The sequence below is a fragment of the Siphateles boraxobius genome, unplaced genomic scaffold, assembly GCF_051911475.1.
Source record: "Siphateles boraxobius isolate OS27281-9 unplaced genomic scaffold, OSU_SipBor_1 90, whole genome shotgun sequence".
In the NCBI taxonomy this organism is placed as follows: Eukaryota; Metazoa; Chordata; class Actinopteri; order Cypriniformes; family Leuciscidae; genus Siphateles; species Siphateles boraxobius.
Window position 1 is genome coordinate 1,924,762 of NW_027509220.1, and position 17,938 is coordinate 1,942,699.

The 17,938-nt window shown below is 37.4% G+C and overlaps 1 long non-coding RNA gene across 1 annotated transcript in view; it reads right to left on the reverse strand.

The window, feature by feature from the left end:
- LOC143733133 (uncharacterized) overlaps nt 1-17,513 on the reverse strand; it is a 62,089-nt gene extending 44,576 nt beyond the window's left edge. The window contains exon 1 of the long non-coding RNA XR_013201273.1: nt 17,100-17,513. This is a non-coding gene — a long non-coding RNA (uncharacterized LOC143733133). The remainder of the gene's footprint in view (nt 1-17,099) is intronic.
- Between the last annotated feature and the right edge of the window lie 425 nt (nt 17,514-17,938).

A 17,938-nucleotide genomic window follows, 5' to 3' on the forward strand; every position in this document is an offset into this window, starting at 1 on the left:
TTATTTTTTTGTAAGTTTCTTTTGTCCACCAAGTCTGCATTTATTCAATCAAAAATACGGTAAAAACTGTAAAATTGTGAAATATTATTGCAATCTAAAATAACAGTTTTCTATGTAAATATATTATAAACTGTAATTTATTCCAGTGATCAAAAGCTGAATTTTCAGCATCATTACTCCAGTCTTCAGTGTCACATGATCCTTCAGAAATCATTCTAATATGATGATTTGATGCTCAAGAAACTTTTTTTTTTTATTTGATGAATACAAAGTTTAAAAGAGCAGCATTTATTTGAAAAAAGACATTTGTAATGTTTCAAAAGATTTTTCACTTTTGATCAATTTAATGCATCCTTGCTGAATTAAAGTATAGTTTCTTACAGAAATACTGACCCCAAACGTTTGAATGGTATTGTACCTTTAAAATAAGGTTATTGTATGTTAGATAAAGAAGTAAAGATGGTTTGAGGTGATACCATGCGGGTTTAATCTGATGCTACAATCTGGTTTAATGTGAAGACAGAAGAAGGTGACTGTCTTTTATTATTTTTGCTTCACACACTGAACTCTTAAGAGCACATCCCATTTATTGGCGAGACTTCAACATCTCTACATCTTCCAGCCAGAGCATAATGACCCCAGCCAGCCTCGTTCCAATGTTTATCACATTTTTCATCCACCAGTGCTGATTGTCTTCCACGGTTTAAATGAACGAGCAGAAAGACGCGAGGAAGGCCGACATCAAAGCAAATGAAAAGCACGCTGTCCTCGGGAAGCTAAGCTTGACGTTTTGCGGATTGAAGAAACTTGCCATGGTATGGACAGGAGCTGGTCGAGAGGTTTCACGTGTATTCTGGTCTGGTGTGATTCCAATTTAAGTACATACAAGAAAAAATATATATTTTAGTATTTTTAGGGCTCCTTTCCAGTACATTTTATATTTACAGAGATATAATAAACACTCTCTGGAGGAGGAGGCCCGTTTCCCTGGCCAGAGCAACAACATCTAATGTTTATTTTGTATGTTCTGTACAGTGTGTGGAGCAACAATTTTAAATGGTTATTGCATAGAAAAGACACACACTAACTTGGCCGAGCCAGCAGTCGAAGAGTTGGGAGGGTTTATGGCCAGTTCTGCTTATCCAAAGTCATTATAGCTGCTGGATGTTGAGCAATATTTGTATCAGTCCACCTTCACAATATCTGAGGCCACATAAATGACAAGGATCTCTTAAAGTCAGCATGAAATCAAAACTGACATTTCTCGTAATTTTTTAATCCGAATAACTTCCCCTCCCTCTTACAGCATCTTCTCTGATGATGTGGGCGGGGCAACCTGTCACTCACATGAGATCCACCAATAGCAACCCACAACCGTCCAATCATCCAATCAAGCCCCGCCCTACACTTGTTCTTGTTCCAGAAGTGTTCACTCGGATATACGGCATAATAGGAAAGCAAAAGACGAGCATTATTTCTGTTTCATGCTGACTTTAAGTGCCGTTTAACCCAGCTGTGAGGAATGACCTTACTGATTAAAAACTATGGTAAACACCCACTATAACACGATGAAACATTTGCAATTTACTTTGTAGACTGCAGAACAAAAATCCCTCTACATAAAGTTTACAACAGGATTCAGAAAGACCAGATTAGACGACCTTAAATTCTAGCTGTAATCATTACTGGTAATTTTGTAGCATTATAAACTATGCAATGTGCAAAAGGAGTAGCGCAACAATATCAGGGAACAACATTCTTACCAGAAAAGACAAGATGTAACAAACGTCTGGCCATGCAGTGCCATTTCATACTCTATATGTTTCTATGGGTTATGAAACCAGTTGATGTTGACGGTGGGAACGTTCAAATGAAACCCAAACCACTGTCGAGTATACAAGAGAAGATGGCAGGATTAACCCCTTATGCCTATAAGCATGACTAATCAAATTTTAGGCTCTTTATCACGGTCGCTTCTATGTAAAAAACTTGGTCCGAATAATTGACACTAATTGGTGAAATCTGTGAGCGCCGTGGGTAAAAGAGAAAGCTTGACCCTAATCCAACCTAAAGAGACACTTGAAATGCTGAACCAAAACCTGCAACCCAGACATTTCCAGAACTAACAACAATGTTCAGAAATCAGATTATTTTAACATTCCAGGCACTATCCATAAACTGCAGGAGACTTTTAGGGAATGTTGAATTTCGTTCCGCACTCTGTGGGTCTCATCATAGAGTTTAGATAAATTTAAGTGTACACACTTAAACACTGGTTAATGAAGACAAAGCATATCATATGCACTTCTGTGATCTTGTTTTTCATCCTCACACGCACACACACACACTTATCTACTCATTGTCCACTCATCTACCACACACACACACACACACACACAAACCAGTAAACAATGCAGCGAGAAACAACACGAGAATGAAAGTGTTCACAGGAATGAGCGGCTGAATTGCTCAGCCGAGGCTGGACTCCAGCTCAGGGTTCAGAGAGGGCAGGATCGGATGATTTGCATTGTTTCATTTCATACAAATAAAGCTTGTGGATTTTTTTAAAGCCTTTGCAGATCTTTTAATCCTCTAACTGAGTCCAGCAGTGGACTCTACAAACAAATGATTCAAAAACAAAAAAACAGTGAAACTTCTTGAGTGTCATTATTAAACATTTTGGGATCATGAACCTTTTTTTAAACAACTTATATGCTTTAGTTACTTCACAGTCATGAACCGTGATTTGCTAGTCAGTTGCAGGTGTAAATAGGGGCGGGGCATTCTCATTCTACAGAGCATCTGATTGGACAAAACTCTGTGTAGTGCAGGATGAGTCGTCTATATTTTGGTTCGATTTTGCAGAAGAGTATTACTGTATTCACCTTATTTTTGATGCAAGAGTGGCGGCGGACATTTTTTACTTGAATGTGCGAGGCATCTGGTGCCATTTACTTGTACAAAAAACAGTCTTTCATGATGCTTGATATTGCAAGCTTTTATAGACCTATAGAAAAAGTTATTTGTTATCAAATTATATATATAACCATAATCAAAAACACTGGTTTGTAGCACTAGTTGTTTTACTGTGCAAATAGATTTGACTGTCTTCTGGCACATTAAAAGAAAATTGCTTACTTCCACGTTACAAAATAAGATGGGATATTTCAAAAAAGTATTTTATACTTTCCTACTAATTATATGAAAAGTATACAGTGGCTGGAAGTTACCAGAAAAATAAATAAATAAACAGAGATACATTTTCACACTGTCACTTTCTCTGAATCTGACGATAGAGAGATAAATATCATAAAGATCATAGACCAAGAGCCTGACTTCATAACTCAATTCTGACTAAATGCATACAGAAGTTACTGTGCTTTGTCTTTGTACAGCAGGACTGCAAACCTATCCCACCTAATTGATTATAAAATACAATATTTTAAACTGCATCTCATTATCCAGAAAATCAGTAATTTAGGAATTATTTTTTTCCCTCTATGTAGCAGTGCAATCATATTTGTTCTGTAACACTATTACACTGGCTGGAAGATAATTAGGTCTAAAAAACTATCATCATAAGTGTGACTGCACAAAAAATGATTTGCACTATTAATCGCACATGGCAGCATAATGCATAATTAAATTATGATTAAAATTGACCTAGTCCCTATTGATTTCACAGTAAAATTCTGACAAATAAAAGATTATTAATATATTATTATAAATTACAATATTTTAAATGCATCTCATGATCCGAAACAATCATTTAGCTATTTTTTCATCCATGTTACATATTGCACAATGCAGCATAATATAGTATTTTTATTTAATTTATTACATGAACCAAAAATAACAGTCTCCGTTGGTTTCACAGTAAAAATTCTAGTGGAAAAGTAAGAAATTACTGTTGAATATTGTGAAATCCAAGGAATATTTTGCATTTTATGCACTCTATAAAACATTAACCTGCACTATTACGAGATGTGTGGCCCACAGTAACCAGTTCAAAAATAGTTGCCAATGCAAATAATACTTAATTAAGATAATAATGATTCCAGACCATTAATCTCCATGCATCGTCTTATTTGTCATCTTCGTTAAACAAAGTTTTGCAGGAACATTATCCTATAAACTTGGTTCATGTTCATAATTGTATAGAATCTCATAGTCTTATAATACAGATTAAGTTTAGCATCACATTAAATGAAGTAAGATAGCGAGCACCGGAGCGTTCTCGTCTCAGCAGGAGGCAGGCATGCAGAATAGCAGGTAGTGTTAGTGTTCTGGCAGTAAACATTTACTGGGTAAATTACGCTGCCTGCAAATTCCCTGATGTAATACTTTCAAATTGCTGGTTGAATGCAGTCAAACTCTGAAACACAAAGGCATGCAAAATGTTACCCAACTGTCTTCAGAAAGCAGACATATAACATTTATTTATATCGATTTCCTTCGGACCTCCAAAGTATGAAGTACATTTTCAAAGTTCACAATGGCCTAAATATTTCATTTTACTTCGTTTACAAGCTTAAGTTATGATCTGACATCCGTTTTAGTGTAAACTTCAGTTGCTCATTTGTCTTTGTGAAGAGACGTTTCATCAGTCGCTACAACAGTATGTGATTTAAAGCAGTGTGTTTTAATTATAGACGCTGGTGAAGATGGACGAACTTGACTCAAGTATGAACACGGTCGATGATCAGTCTTATAAACAACTATATTTAAATGTCAAACGACTACAAAATAAGCTGCTGTTGAATTAAATGTTTGACATTTTCAGGTAACAGATTTCAGCATAACATTTGATGTGTCCTTGGGCCCTAAATATTATGATTAAACAGTTTCCCTTAACATATCTCATGATATCATTAGTCAAAAGCTTAAAGAAAATATGTATAATTATATATACTGTATACAGGGCTTGACATTAAACTTTTTTACTCACCAGCCAGAGTTACAAGCCACTCGGCATGCCATGTTCACATCGATACCATGGGGAAAAACGGCCATATTTTTAATATGATGTCATAATTAGGCTGCTGTCACTTTAAGACCTGATCCATTATACTGTTACAAGTGTTTTCTTTCTCAACTGTTTACGTTCACTTAAAGCATAACTGACTGTGTTTATGTGAATTCTCACCAAGACTGGCATTTTTACATTATTTTGTGTGTATTTGACCGTTTAAGCGCAATAAGCAGCGAAAACAAACGCAATTTAGTACAGAGAGCCTTTAGTAGTTTTATTTTTGCACACAATTTGGGTGCTAGCACAAAATCTATACAATTATGCACAATACACACAATCCCACAGCGAAATTCAAGCCCTGTAACACCAACAGTATTCATCATCCTGAGCAAATGAAACGAGTGAGTGAGCGGAGGCGGGTTTGTGTGTAACTCGCTGTCGGAGAGAAAGAGCAGCTGTTATGATATTTGCAGATATTTTAGTATCGATACTATGTATGGAAAAATGTATATTTTGACAACACGACATTGCACTTAGTTTATCATTTCAGATTCCTTTTTAAAAGACTACAAATTAAAAATCTATATATTATTTATATAAAATTGATGATGTATTTATAATCTTTATTTGAAGTGTCAAGCTACTTTCAAAAGGCGATTTACTCAATTTTAATCGCTACCGTAGACACACTGTAAGTGTTTAAACCCAAGCTATAATATTTTATCCCAGTACTTCCAGCCCGATCTCATGAAAGTGCATATCTATACAACGAATGTTATTTCTCGTGCCATTGATACGCCAAAAATAGTTTTCTCGTGCATATGATATGCACTTTATGGCGTGTAATACGCACACACTCCCCACCCCTAATCCTACCCAAGGGGTTTTCAGTGCGTAGCATATGAATGCAAAAAACATTTTTGGCGTATAATTGGCACGAGAAATAACATTCGTGGTATAGTTACGCACTTTCATGAGATTGTGTTGGTACTGTGATCATTTGAATAACTGTAACACAAATAATGATACTGATGATCTGGTTCTGAATGTTTGCTGTGATCGTACTTGACAAAGGTTTAACAGATATATCCGAATCTACGAATAAGTTTGCGTGCGTTTCAATCGCAGATGGCCATCTTGTAACGATTAATCGTGTTGCTCCAATCTGTGTGAGAATGCAAATAGCTGATTACTTCATTCACTTGAGTTAATGGTGTGTCACTTTTCTAGATTAAAGTTCTGCATCATAATAAAGACATTCGTGCACTAATGTGCATATATTCTATGCTTCTAATGCATATAAATAGAATAAACTAGTCTTACAGGTGAAACTCGAAAAATTCGAATAACGTGCAAAAGTTCATGTATTTCAGTAGTTCAAATTAAAAGGTGAAATTAATATATTTAGTATATAACTATATACATATGCATGATTATAGTTTTCAGAGGGCCGACATTTCTGTATTTAAAATTCTTTTTTTTATTGATTTCATGTAATATTCTACTTTTCTGAGATTTTGAATTTGGGGTTTTCATAAGCTGTAAGCCATAATCATCAAAATTATAACTTTTGCACGATATTCTAATTTTTCGAGTTTTACCTGTATATAGTCCATGATTTAGCTTAACATGCATTCATTCACAAACATGCATTATAGTAAAATTAATTTACAACAGATTATTTGATAGATAATTAAAAATAAACTGCTAGATTTGTTTACTCATTTTATACGTTCGCCATCTGACTAGGAAGGTAGATGAGCCCATGCCGTATAACGATGAATCTCATTAGCATGCATATTTTAATAAGACCTTTAACAGAACTTGCTTTAGAGTTCAGCAATAAACATTCGAGCTCTCCAGACTGAATTCATTTCGTGGTGTGCCGACTAAACCGGTCTAAAGGCTCCGATCACCACAAAAGGTTTAAGTTTGTTCAAGATCCTCTTCGCAAGTCTTTCCAAAAGAGTTGGAGGAGACAGAACGCTCTCGTATAATTTACTTTGGAGAGTTTATACGAGCCGCGACTCCATTGTTCCATCACACATTCTGGATTCTTTATGATGCCGAAGATCTATAGCAGCACAATTAACGACTCGCAAATGAATTCCAGAGAAAATGATTAGATGACAGAGAATTAACAAGGATGTTGATATTTCTGGCACAAGGATCAGGGAGAAACACACAAAGCGAAGTGGCCCAATTAGTGGGTGTTTAGCTGGAGGTGGAGCCCTGAGGGGGGGGGGGTCGGGCCCCCGAGGACTAGTTGTCATGGTTACTAGCGTGTCACGAGGGCCCTTTCCCTTTCACGCTTTCATTCTCCGTTCTGTTCTCCCTCTCAATCACCACCACAATTAGACACAAAAACACAAGTCTCTCTCTCTCTCTCTCTCTCGCTTTCTCTCTCCAAGGCCAAACTCTCTGTTTCAGTCCCTCGAGGGAAGGCTGAACAAAGCAAAAAAGTGTGTTTTTTATGAACACTGAGCTGAAGTGGAAAGAAAACTTTGAATGTTCTTTTCATTGTTTGTTTTCTTACCCTCACAGTTTTTCCCCTCCTCTAAGTTGATCTGTTCTTTTTGTCTAGGATTACATAATGGTGCCATCCATTCCCATTAAGAGGTGTTGCTTCCTAAAGCGGACAGAGCGGCGAGGCTTTGTGCGTTTTACAATCTGATGATGCTTTTGGAGTTGCATACTCTAGTATTGTGACGTATGCATTGCATCAGTGATTGCAAGATTAATTTCCACGACTTAGATTATTCGCCTCAAAAACGATTCTGCGGTTTGTGCATCAATGCACAGTGAAATTAATTTCTAACATTTCAGAAACTGTCAAAAAAAAGCCTATGTGAATGGAAATTGCTGATCATTGCTTTTCAATCATTCGGTCATTGTTGTCAGTTTCATTCTGTGTTCTTGCACATCAAATTTTTGCACAAGACACTACATTCAAGTTTTGCTGCTATTATAATACAATACAGTGGATTTATGATATGCTTAAAAACTATATAAAAAGAATAAACCAGTCTTTACAACTTAATATGCATGCACAAACTAGTAAAAAATTCATTTACATCTCTCAACAAAAAAAAATATTTGCATGTTTTAATACATTTTATTTCATAATACAAGTTAGTAAGCATTTTTCCATTATCAGTATTAGTCTGTGCATGAAGACTCCCATAGAGAGAAAAAAAACAGCACAGAATTAAAGCGTTTCAAAGCAACTTCAATACATTTTTTATGCATATATTAATGACTCATCTAAACTGAGAAACATTTAATATTAATATCACGCACTGATCTTAGCCTATTAGCTCAATGTGAAGACTGATATTTGACTTCTAACAGCAGTAGACGACAGTGAAATGTGCAAAGCTTCAGAGAGCAACAAGTCTGCCGGTCAAACACGCTGAATAGTCTGCGCTTCAGGAGTAAGTAATGCTCTGCTATGCTTTATGGACTCGCTCGGCCAGTTGGCTCGCCACTATGCAAATCCAAGCTTGAAAGAAAAACCAACCTGGAGTCTTACAGAAGGAAGCCCTCGTGTCTCTGAAGCTTTACTCTCACGTGTGTTTAGATGGCAAGCTGGATTCTGCTTCTCTACACTGCAATGACAATAAATGGAGCACAAAAGGAGACTTTTGAACACGTCGTCTTCTGAGAGAAACGGCATAGGTTTTCAGATGAGACCCATCAATGTCTGAAACAACCCAATAATGCCAAGATACTCAAGTGTGCAATCAATATACAAACTGACAGATTTCTAAAATTCCTCATCAATTTCTTCCGAGACCAATTCTTTAGGAGTTTTATATGGAAGATTGTTTCCACAATGTAATGGGAAAAAAATTTATTTTATCTCACAATTCTGAGTCAGAGTTGCAACTTCTCTATTTGTCAGAATTGCGACTTTATTTCTCAAAGTTGAAAAGTGATTTATCAGTGTTGCGGTGTAATTTTGTTTAGAGCTGCGACATCCTTTTTTCAGTTGTGAGGTCATTTCCTAGAGTTGCGACTTTATAACTCACAATTGCGAGTTTATTTCTAACAATTTCTATAGATATAAAGACGCATTTCTGAGAAATAGTCTGAATAGCGAGATATAAAATTGGAATACTAAAAAAAACTCCAAAATAAAGTCACAAATTACCTATTTTTAAGTCTTAAATGAACCATACATGTAAAGTAAATTCAGTTTCCTAAGCTATAAAAAGCTGGCTTCCAAATGATAAAATTAAAAATGGAACTTTTCTAGAGGTTTGCAAACAATTATACCATAATGTCAAAGTAATCTTTTTTGAGGAGGAAAAAAAAACTCTCTGTTTTCACTAAAACACTGAAGTGTAGGTGGTTATACTAGTTACATCATGTTGAAGGTTTTCTTGGCTCCGCGGCATTAGTGTTAGTTTTGTGCAATCTTTTCCCTCATTGGTTATATAAGCCCCCGACGCTGAGAACTGCAGGAATATACATCAAAAATAAATGTATTGTGGAAATCAAATGCAATATTTTATACTAGGTCATTGTAAAAATCAATAGTTGCACACCTGCACCAAAGGAACAGTATATTTAACATTTTTTAATTTGTTCCAGTAGGAACGACTGCTCGGCAGAATACTGTCAGATAACATTACAGGTGAGATGGAAATTCCCTTAGAAACACTGTAAACACCATTATACCTCTGTAATAGTTTGAAGCTCACCTGACATCCTAGAAGCAGATCTGGCTGGCTGGCCGGCACACACACACACACACACACACACACACACACCCTGTAGTCCATAGCCTAATCCTATTAAAGCGGAACTAGGTATTACTGAGATCTAAAACCAACCCGCCCTCACAAGCTGTGAACAAATGAAGAGTAAAGTTAGGAACACCTCCAAAGCTTTCTGGACAAAAGGGCAAAACCCAAGATTTATAATAACACACGGCTGGAGCATTGCTTGTGCGATAAACAGCTGCACATGCATTAGATAAGAAATATGTAGAAATCAGCTGGGAACTGAGCATTAATCTGCATTAAAACACTTAGCAACTGGTGCATTTACATCAATGCCATTCAATTAAAATGTCTGAGAAAGCATTACAGACTGAATTAAAGAGGTTGCCAACAACTCAAAAGACATTAATATAATATAGGGGTCTTCAAAAAAGGGTTCGGAAGATATACTTAGATTTCAAAGTAATTTCTTTGGGAAAAAATTATATATAACAAAAAATGCGTTTAAAGTAAATAAATTAAATTTAAAAATAAAAAATATTTATATATGATATAATATCATATATATTTAATATAAAATATAATAATATTATCTAATAAAATAAATGTATAAATAGAGAAATAATAAATATATACCTGATGCTTGATTGACATCCTCTCATTAGCATGTTGCGCGAAGGGAAAATAAATATGTAACTAAATGCAAAAAGAAATAATCAAAGAAAAACAGAAATATAGAGTAAAAAAATACCTTTCAATTTTGCATTTCCTCAACCATTTATTCATGTTTTATGCTCTATTTACTTTTTTTAATTAATGGGGCATCTATATATTTATTTAATTATTGGTTTATCTCCTTGCACATTTATTTATTCATATATGTATTTATTTATGCAAGAATATGCGGATTTATTCATTTATTTATTTGCATATGTATTGTTTTTGCAGGTTTTGTCCTCTATAATAAATATTTGTATGACATGTAAATAAATAAATAAATAATTACAATAAATACAAAAATAAATAAACAAAAAATAACTAACAAATATACAAAAACTAAAAAAATATAATAAATAAATAAATACATGTATAAAAATAAATAAATATATAAAAACAACTACTATGAATGTATCAAAATTACTAAATAAACATGAACTAAATAAATATAAAACAAACAAATAAATAAACAAATAAAATAAACACACATATATACACTTAAGAAACTGGTATTTTGAGCAGTTTTTTAGTGACAGATATAAGCAGTGTCCTGAAGAGGGCGCTGTGTGCTCGGAGTGCACTGAGTTTAGCATGTGGAATGCAGTTGCTGACTGTTAACATGTTGTTCCCATCCAAGTAGTTTGTGAAGTCTTTGTGAGAGGCTATAAGTCAGGTGCTACACTTCAGTAAACTAAAACACTGAGATGTTACTGTAATCCAGAGGATTTAGGAGAATGATTAAGAGATAAGCTAATGTGGATAAAGAAACGTATCACTGAGTGATATCTGCAAACACACTGAGAGGTTCAGTTCACTTTCAGTAAATACTGTAGAAACTTGAGTTCTTACAGCGGAGTTGAGCCAATGGTGTCACATCAGTCAGATATGCTGAGATCTACTGGTGTCATGCGTTTATTCATTTTCTCAGACACCGATTGCCATAAAATACAGAAGTCGAAACTAGCAGCTTGAGCTCGGCTCCTGTGCCAGTGGATTTAGTGATAGAGCACCGCTGCCATCTTCTGGCTGACTTTAGAAAACATACAGCTGTGATATCAAACAAAAGGCCAGAAACATAAGCGTTCTGTGTGAATATTAAGGTTTTTACGTATTGATGTTTCACCCATATTTTCAATCACTCATTTCAGTGGGTTTTCAATGTCTCTAAACTTACAGGATAATGTCCTGGCAAAAAAATGTACCAGTTATATTGCATTTGATAGTGCAAACTGTACAATGTTACACATTAATGCGACATCATCAGGTTGCATGTTTAATTTAGCCTCTTTGGGAGAGCTTGGGTTGTTATCTTTCTCATTTTATCAAATGTGATTTAAACTTTTCATTGAAAGATATATTCTTTTATTTTCCTGGGAGTGACTATGCTATTGATAATGTTGTTCATTTCTTTGTGTTGCATTGTACATTTTTTATTCACAAAAACAAATTTCTCAAGACTTTGGCTAGATTTGATGTCTTTATTGCTGAGATTTCCCTTATTGTAAAATCTCTTAAACTCATCGATAATAGCAAGAACAATACGTTTCTTGAACTATGTACGTTTTTTTCTTCTTTGTTGATGAATCTGTTTTTTTGGGGGTTTTTTTTTCGTTAATGTATTCAATGCAGTGCTGTTCTTCTTTGTAAAAGGAATTTAAAATATAATAATAAAAAAAATTGTTTAATTTAGCCTATTTTCTTAATAAAAATGGTTATTTTACATCCAATTTTGAGTAAAAATGTCTCAAAATGTGGGAGTCCAGTTCAATGAGTCGAGAAGGAGATGTTAAAATCATAGTTAATATTACTTCTGGTGCATTTGTCACAACTGACAGTACGAGTAAAGAAGTGTTTTATTCACACAAGACGCACTGGACCAGAGATTACATGGGTTAGTCGAGCTGCTCGAAGAGTTGCATTTTCTTTATACAGACTATAGATAAATGTGGACAATCACTGAAACACTGCAAGTCTCTGAGCAAGTACGTGAAGCTCGCAGGACTAAAGAAATGTGAAGCTTTTCAAAACATTTCAAAGATTACACATGGAAAGTATTAGTCCAGATTCATATTTGAAAACACTCATTCTAATGGAAACACTGTCCTGATGATCGATATCAGTTACAAACAGTGCAAATCAATACTTTCATTTTAAGTCAAAAACACTCACACAGTCATGGAGATATTTGCGGAAAATAAACAAACGCACAAAGGATATTCATTAAAAATGAATAACATGATTAAAAAGAAAGTCCTCATGATTAATAAGCTTACGTGTACTAAAATAATGAGACCAAATTTGCATGTTTCCCACAACAGCATAGAATTTAAAAAGATAAAAATAGATAAAGATCTAAAGTAATGAAAGTGCAGATAGGAGAGCTAAAGTCAGGCTCTCAACCGGTTCAAGGACTGAAAACAAAAAACACAAACTAAGAGAATTTTAAAAGGAACAAACAAAAAAGAAATCAAGTTTAATTTTTCTGAAGATGAAAAAAACACAAGCAATTTTTTAAAATAATTGAACACTATGTTGTCAAAGTTAGTGTCCTGGCTTTATGTAGCTATAGTCACTTGCATGTGTCATTACATGAACATTTGAACAAAATTAAGCTCAAATTGATTTTTTTTATCAATAAGAGTCAGAGATTTGTGTGTTGTCCATCATTCGAGCGGTGCATCGCATTACATTTTCATCATCTTACAGGTTACAGAGTTTATTATACTGTAAATGTGGGCCCTCAGTTTGTCCTGTCGTTTAATTCATTTGTCCTTGAGTTATAAAAGATGAGGATTTATGCCTCTGTATTGCCTGACTTATATAGCCTAATATTAGAGTCTTCTCTGCTCCTCAAATACATAACCTAGCCTTTACAAACATCATTTTTATGAGTTAAAAAACTCTTGCACTGCAAACATGCAGAGACGCTTCGATCTGTGTTAAAGCGTCTTACACTTCTGCTGTGTGAGGTTATGATGATCGTTTGAGGATCCAGTGGAGTTACAGGTTCAGTCAAAAGCTCTTTTCAGGATAAAGGTCTATTCAAGCTCTTTTGTAAAGTATAGCCAAAAAAGTAAATAAATAAATAAAGTAAAAAACTTTATTAACAAGTATTTTTCCCCTAATCAAACTGGTTTCAGAACTGTTTTAAAACATTAAAACACTGATTCTGCTCGAGTTGTTACAATGGGTTTCAGCAAGGATGAAACACGATCTATGTGCATCAGCTTTACTTAAAAATTAACTCAAAACTTTAAAAAAACAGGATCACGGGTACAGGAACGGGACAGCCAACTACATAATGTCAAGAACTGACAAAGAACAAGACAGAACACAGGGTTTAAATAGACAGAACTGAAGAGCAAATGAACAAGACAACTAATAATCCATCCGAAACTATAGAAACAAACAGGCAGAGGCCGGAGGAAGACAGAACTGAACTGATCTCAACACTTACAAACACACTGATCAAAACAGACATTGTGACAGGAGTGAACCCATTACATGTTTTAAGCCCTGACTGAAGTAGCATAGAACATAAACAAAATATATCAATGTGCAATTGTTCATTTATGTCTCAACAATGGATCAAATAAAACTGTCACATTCCTGGAAGCAATAAATCACACAAATATATATCATGTCCCAGTCCTTTAGTAAAAGCACATCTTGTACCCATTCGACCGCAATAATGAGAAATGAAAAAACAGTGCAAGTGCTTTCAGACTGCCAGCAGGTGGAGACAAACACACACATGTAGATCAGCCTGCACCGCAGATAATGACCAGCAGAGACCAGCAGAGACCAGCAGAGAGACCAGTAGAGACCAGCAGAGAGACCAGCAGAGAGACCAGCAGAGAGACCAGCAGAGAGACCAGCAGAGAGACCAGTAGAGACCAGCAGAGACCAGCAGAGAGACCAGCAGAGAGACCAGCAGAGAGACCAGCAGAGAGACCAGCAGAGAGACCAGCAGAGAGACCAGCAGAGAGACCAGTAGAGACCAGCAGAGACCAGCAGAGAGACCAGCAAAGAGACCAGCAGAGAGACCAGAGACCCAGCAGAGACCAGCAGAGACCAGCAGAGAGACCAGTAGAGACCAGCAGAGACCAGCAGAGAGACCAGTAGAGAGACCAGTAGAGACCAGCAGAGACCAGCAGAGAGACCAGTAGAGAGACCAGCAGAGAGACCAGCAGAGAGACCAGTAGAGAGACCAGCAGAGAGACCAGCAGAGAGACCAGCAGAGAGACCAACAGAGAGACCAGCAGAGAGACCAGCAGAGAGACCAGCAGAGAGACCAGCAGAGAGACCAGCAGAGAGACCAGCAGAGAGACCAGCAGAGAGACCAGAGACCCAGCAGAGACCAGCAGAGACCAGCAGAGAGACCAGCAGAGACCAGCAGAGACCAGCAGAGAGACCAGTAGAGAGACCAGTAGAGACCAGCAGAGACCAGCAGAGAGACCAGCAGAGAGACCAGCAGAGAGACCAGCAGAGAGACCAGCAGAGAGACCAGCAGAGACCAGTAGAGAGACCAGCAGAGACCAGCAGAGACCAGCAGAGAGACCAGCAGAGAGACCAGCAGAGAGACCAGCAGAGACCAGCAGAGAGACCAGCAGAGAGACCAGCAGAGAGACCAGCAGAGAGACCAGCAGAGAGACCAGAGACCCAGCAGAGACCAGCAGAGACCAGCAGAGAGACCAGTAGAGACCAGCAGAGACCAGCAGAGAGACCAGTAGAGAGACCAGTAGAGACCAGCAGAGACCAGCAGAGAGACCAGTAGAGAGACCAGCAGAGAGACCAGCAGAGACCAGTAGAGAGACCAGCAGAGAGACCAGCAGAGAGACCAGAGACCCAGCAGAGACCAGCAGAGAGACCAGAGACCCAGCAGAGACCAGCAGAGACCAGTAGAGACCAAGCAGAGACCAGCAGAGACCAGCAGAGAGACCAGCAGAGACCAGCAGAGACCAGTAGAGACCAGCAGAGACCAGCAGAGACCAGCAGAGAGACCAGAGACCCAGCAGAGACCCAGCAGAGACCCAGCAGAGACCCAGCAGAGACCAGCAGAGACCAGTAGAGACCCAGCAGAGACCAGCAGAGAGACCAGCAGAGACCAGCAGAGACCAGTAGAGACCAGCAGAGACCAGCAGAGAGACCAGCAGAGACCAGCAGAGACCAGCAGAGACCAGTAGAGACCAGCAGAGACCAGCAGAGAGACCAGAGAGACCAGTAGTGACCCAGCAGAGACCAGCAGAGACCCAGCAGAGAGACCAGTAGAGACCAGCAGAGACCAGTAGAGACCAGCAGAGACCAGCAGAGAGACCAGCAGAGAGACCAGCAGAGAGACCAGCAGAGAGACCAGCAGACAGACCAGCAGACAGACCAGTAGAGACCAGCAGAGACCAGCAGAGACCAGCAGAGAGACCAGCAGAGAGACCAGTAGAGACCAGCAGAGCCAGCAGAGAGACCAGCAGAGAGACCAGCAGAGACCAGCAGAGAGACCAGTAGAGAGACCAGCAGGGAGACCAGCAGGGAGACCAGCAGAGAGACCAGCAGAGAGACCAGTAGAGACCAGCAGAGAGACCAGCAGAGAGACCAGCAGAGAGACCAGCAGAGACCGGCAGAGATCGGCAGAGACCGGCAGAGACCAGCAGAGACCAGCAGAGACCAGTAGAGACCAGTAGAGACCAGCAGAGAGACCAGCAGAGAGACCAGCAGAGAGACCAGTAGAGACCAGCAGAGAGACCAGCAGAGAGACCAGCAGAGACCGGCAGAGATCGGCAGAGACCAGTAGAGACCGGCAGAGACCGGCAGAGATCCGCAGAGACCAGTAGAGACCAGCAGAGACCGGCAAAGATCGGCAGAGACCGGCAGAGACCGGCAGAGACCGGCAGAGATCGGCAGAACTCACTGTGCAGTCGATCAGCTTGATCTTTAATACTCTCTGTTTACGCCAATCAAATTATTGATGCAGCTTGCAGTTGCTACCAGCCAATCACTGGGCTCTATTTACTCTATCTCTCATTTCAGACATCAACAGAAGGTGTGTGTGTATACATATATATATATATATATATATATATATATTATATATATATATAGAAAAAGGCATACATTAAACATGCATATTGTCAAACTAGTAAGTTGTCACAATGCAAACTGTCATTTACAGGCTATTAGATTAATCATAGGGATAATAGATGCAATTATTTAACAAATTTAAAAAGATCTAAAAAGAAACAAAAGAGTAAATTACCTTACAAGAAAAGTTTGCAGTTATATTTTTTTATATATTTTATTTTGGTTTGGTAAACAGAATTCAAACAATGATTTTAAGTCAATGAGAAAACACATTGATTGGAAGTTTTGACTCAAAGTTACTGATATAGCTTTTGTGGCAAACTAGCAAACGCCTGACTTCCTGAAATCCTTACAAATTACATGTTAAATATGGAGATTGGAGACATTTGTAAATCTTAGTATAAGCAGTGCAAAAAAGATGTTTCGCATGACACAGCTGGATGAGCTATCAGTTTGTGCAGGTGCATCGCATCACTTCACACACACACACACACACACACACACACAGTCAGTTTCATCTGACGTGAAGAATCAAGTCAAGGTGACTCTTTCAGCATTAGATTGTAGTTATAAGAGTCTTTCAGGAGGTAATACTGCACAGCTCTTACCTTATCTTCTCCATTCATATAAAGTCCAATGATAGTCCATAATGAGTCCCATTGTGTCAGGACACGCTACATCTCTCCTTCATATGATGAGCCTTCAAACAGTAACTCTCTCATTCAGAATTACCTTCAAATATGACAATATCAATCCATTCCTCGCGCGTCTTCATAGAGATCGCGCTACATCATAACAGTCAATGTTATTTATGACTCTCGCGCGCTATAACGGTGTCTCACCCGTAAAAATCTAAAGACACTCAATTTAAACTTTGACAAGCATTTCGACACGAGCAACATAGTCGTGAAAGAGCAAAGCACGTATAAATCCATGTTGCAGGGTGATACAGAGAGCTCCGCTGCGTCCAGAGTGAGAAGTTCAAGCTTCTGAAAGTTCCCAAACTCAACAAGTGCGCCCTTCATTCCACAGACGCTCGCACGCGCTCAGACTCAGCACCGATGCATCATGGGATTTGTAGTTGTGTATTACATATATAATATCATACACAACTACAAATCCCATGATGCATTGGTGCTGAGTATATATATATATATATATATATATATATATATATATATATATATATATATATGTATATAATATCCTACACAACTACAAATCCCATGATGCATTGGTGCTGAGTCTGAGCGCTGAATATAATTAATATATAAACAGTATATATATATATATATATATATATATATATATATATATATATATATATATATATATATATATATATATATATATATATATATATATATATATATGATATAACATTTAATGAGGGCTATGTCTTATGGAAGCTTGTCCATGGCACGGAATAAAGAAATGTAAAATGTAA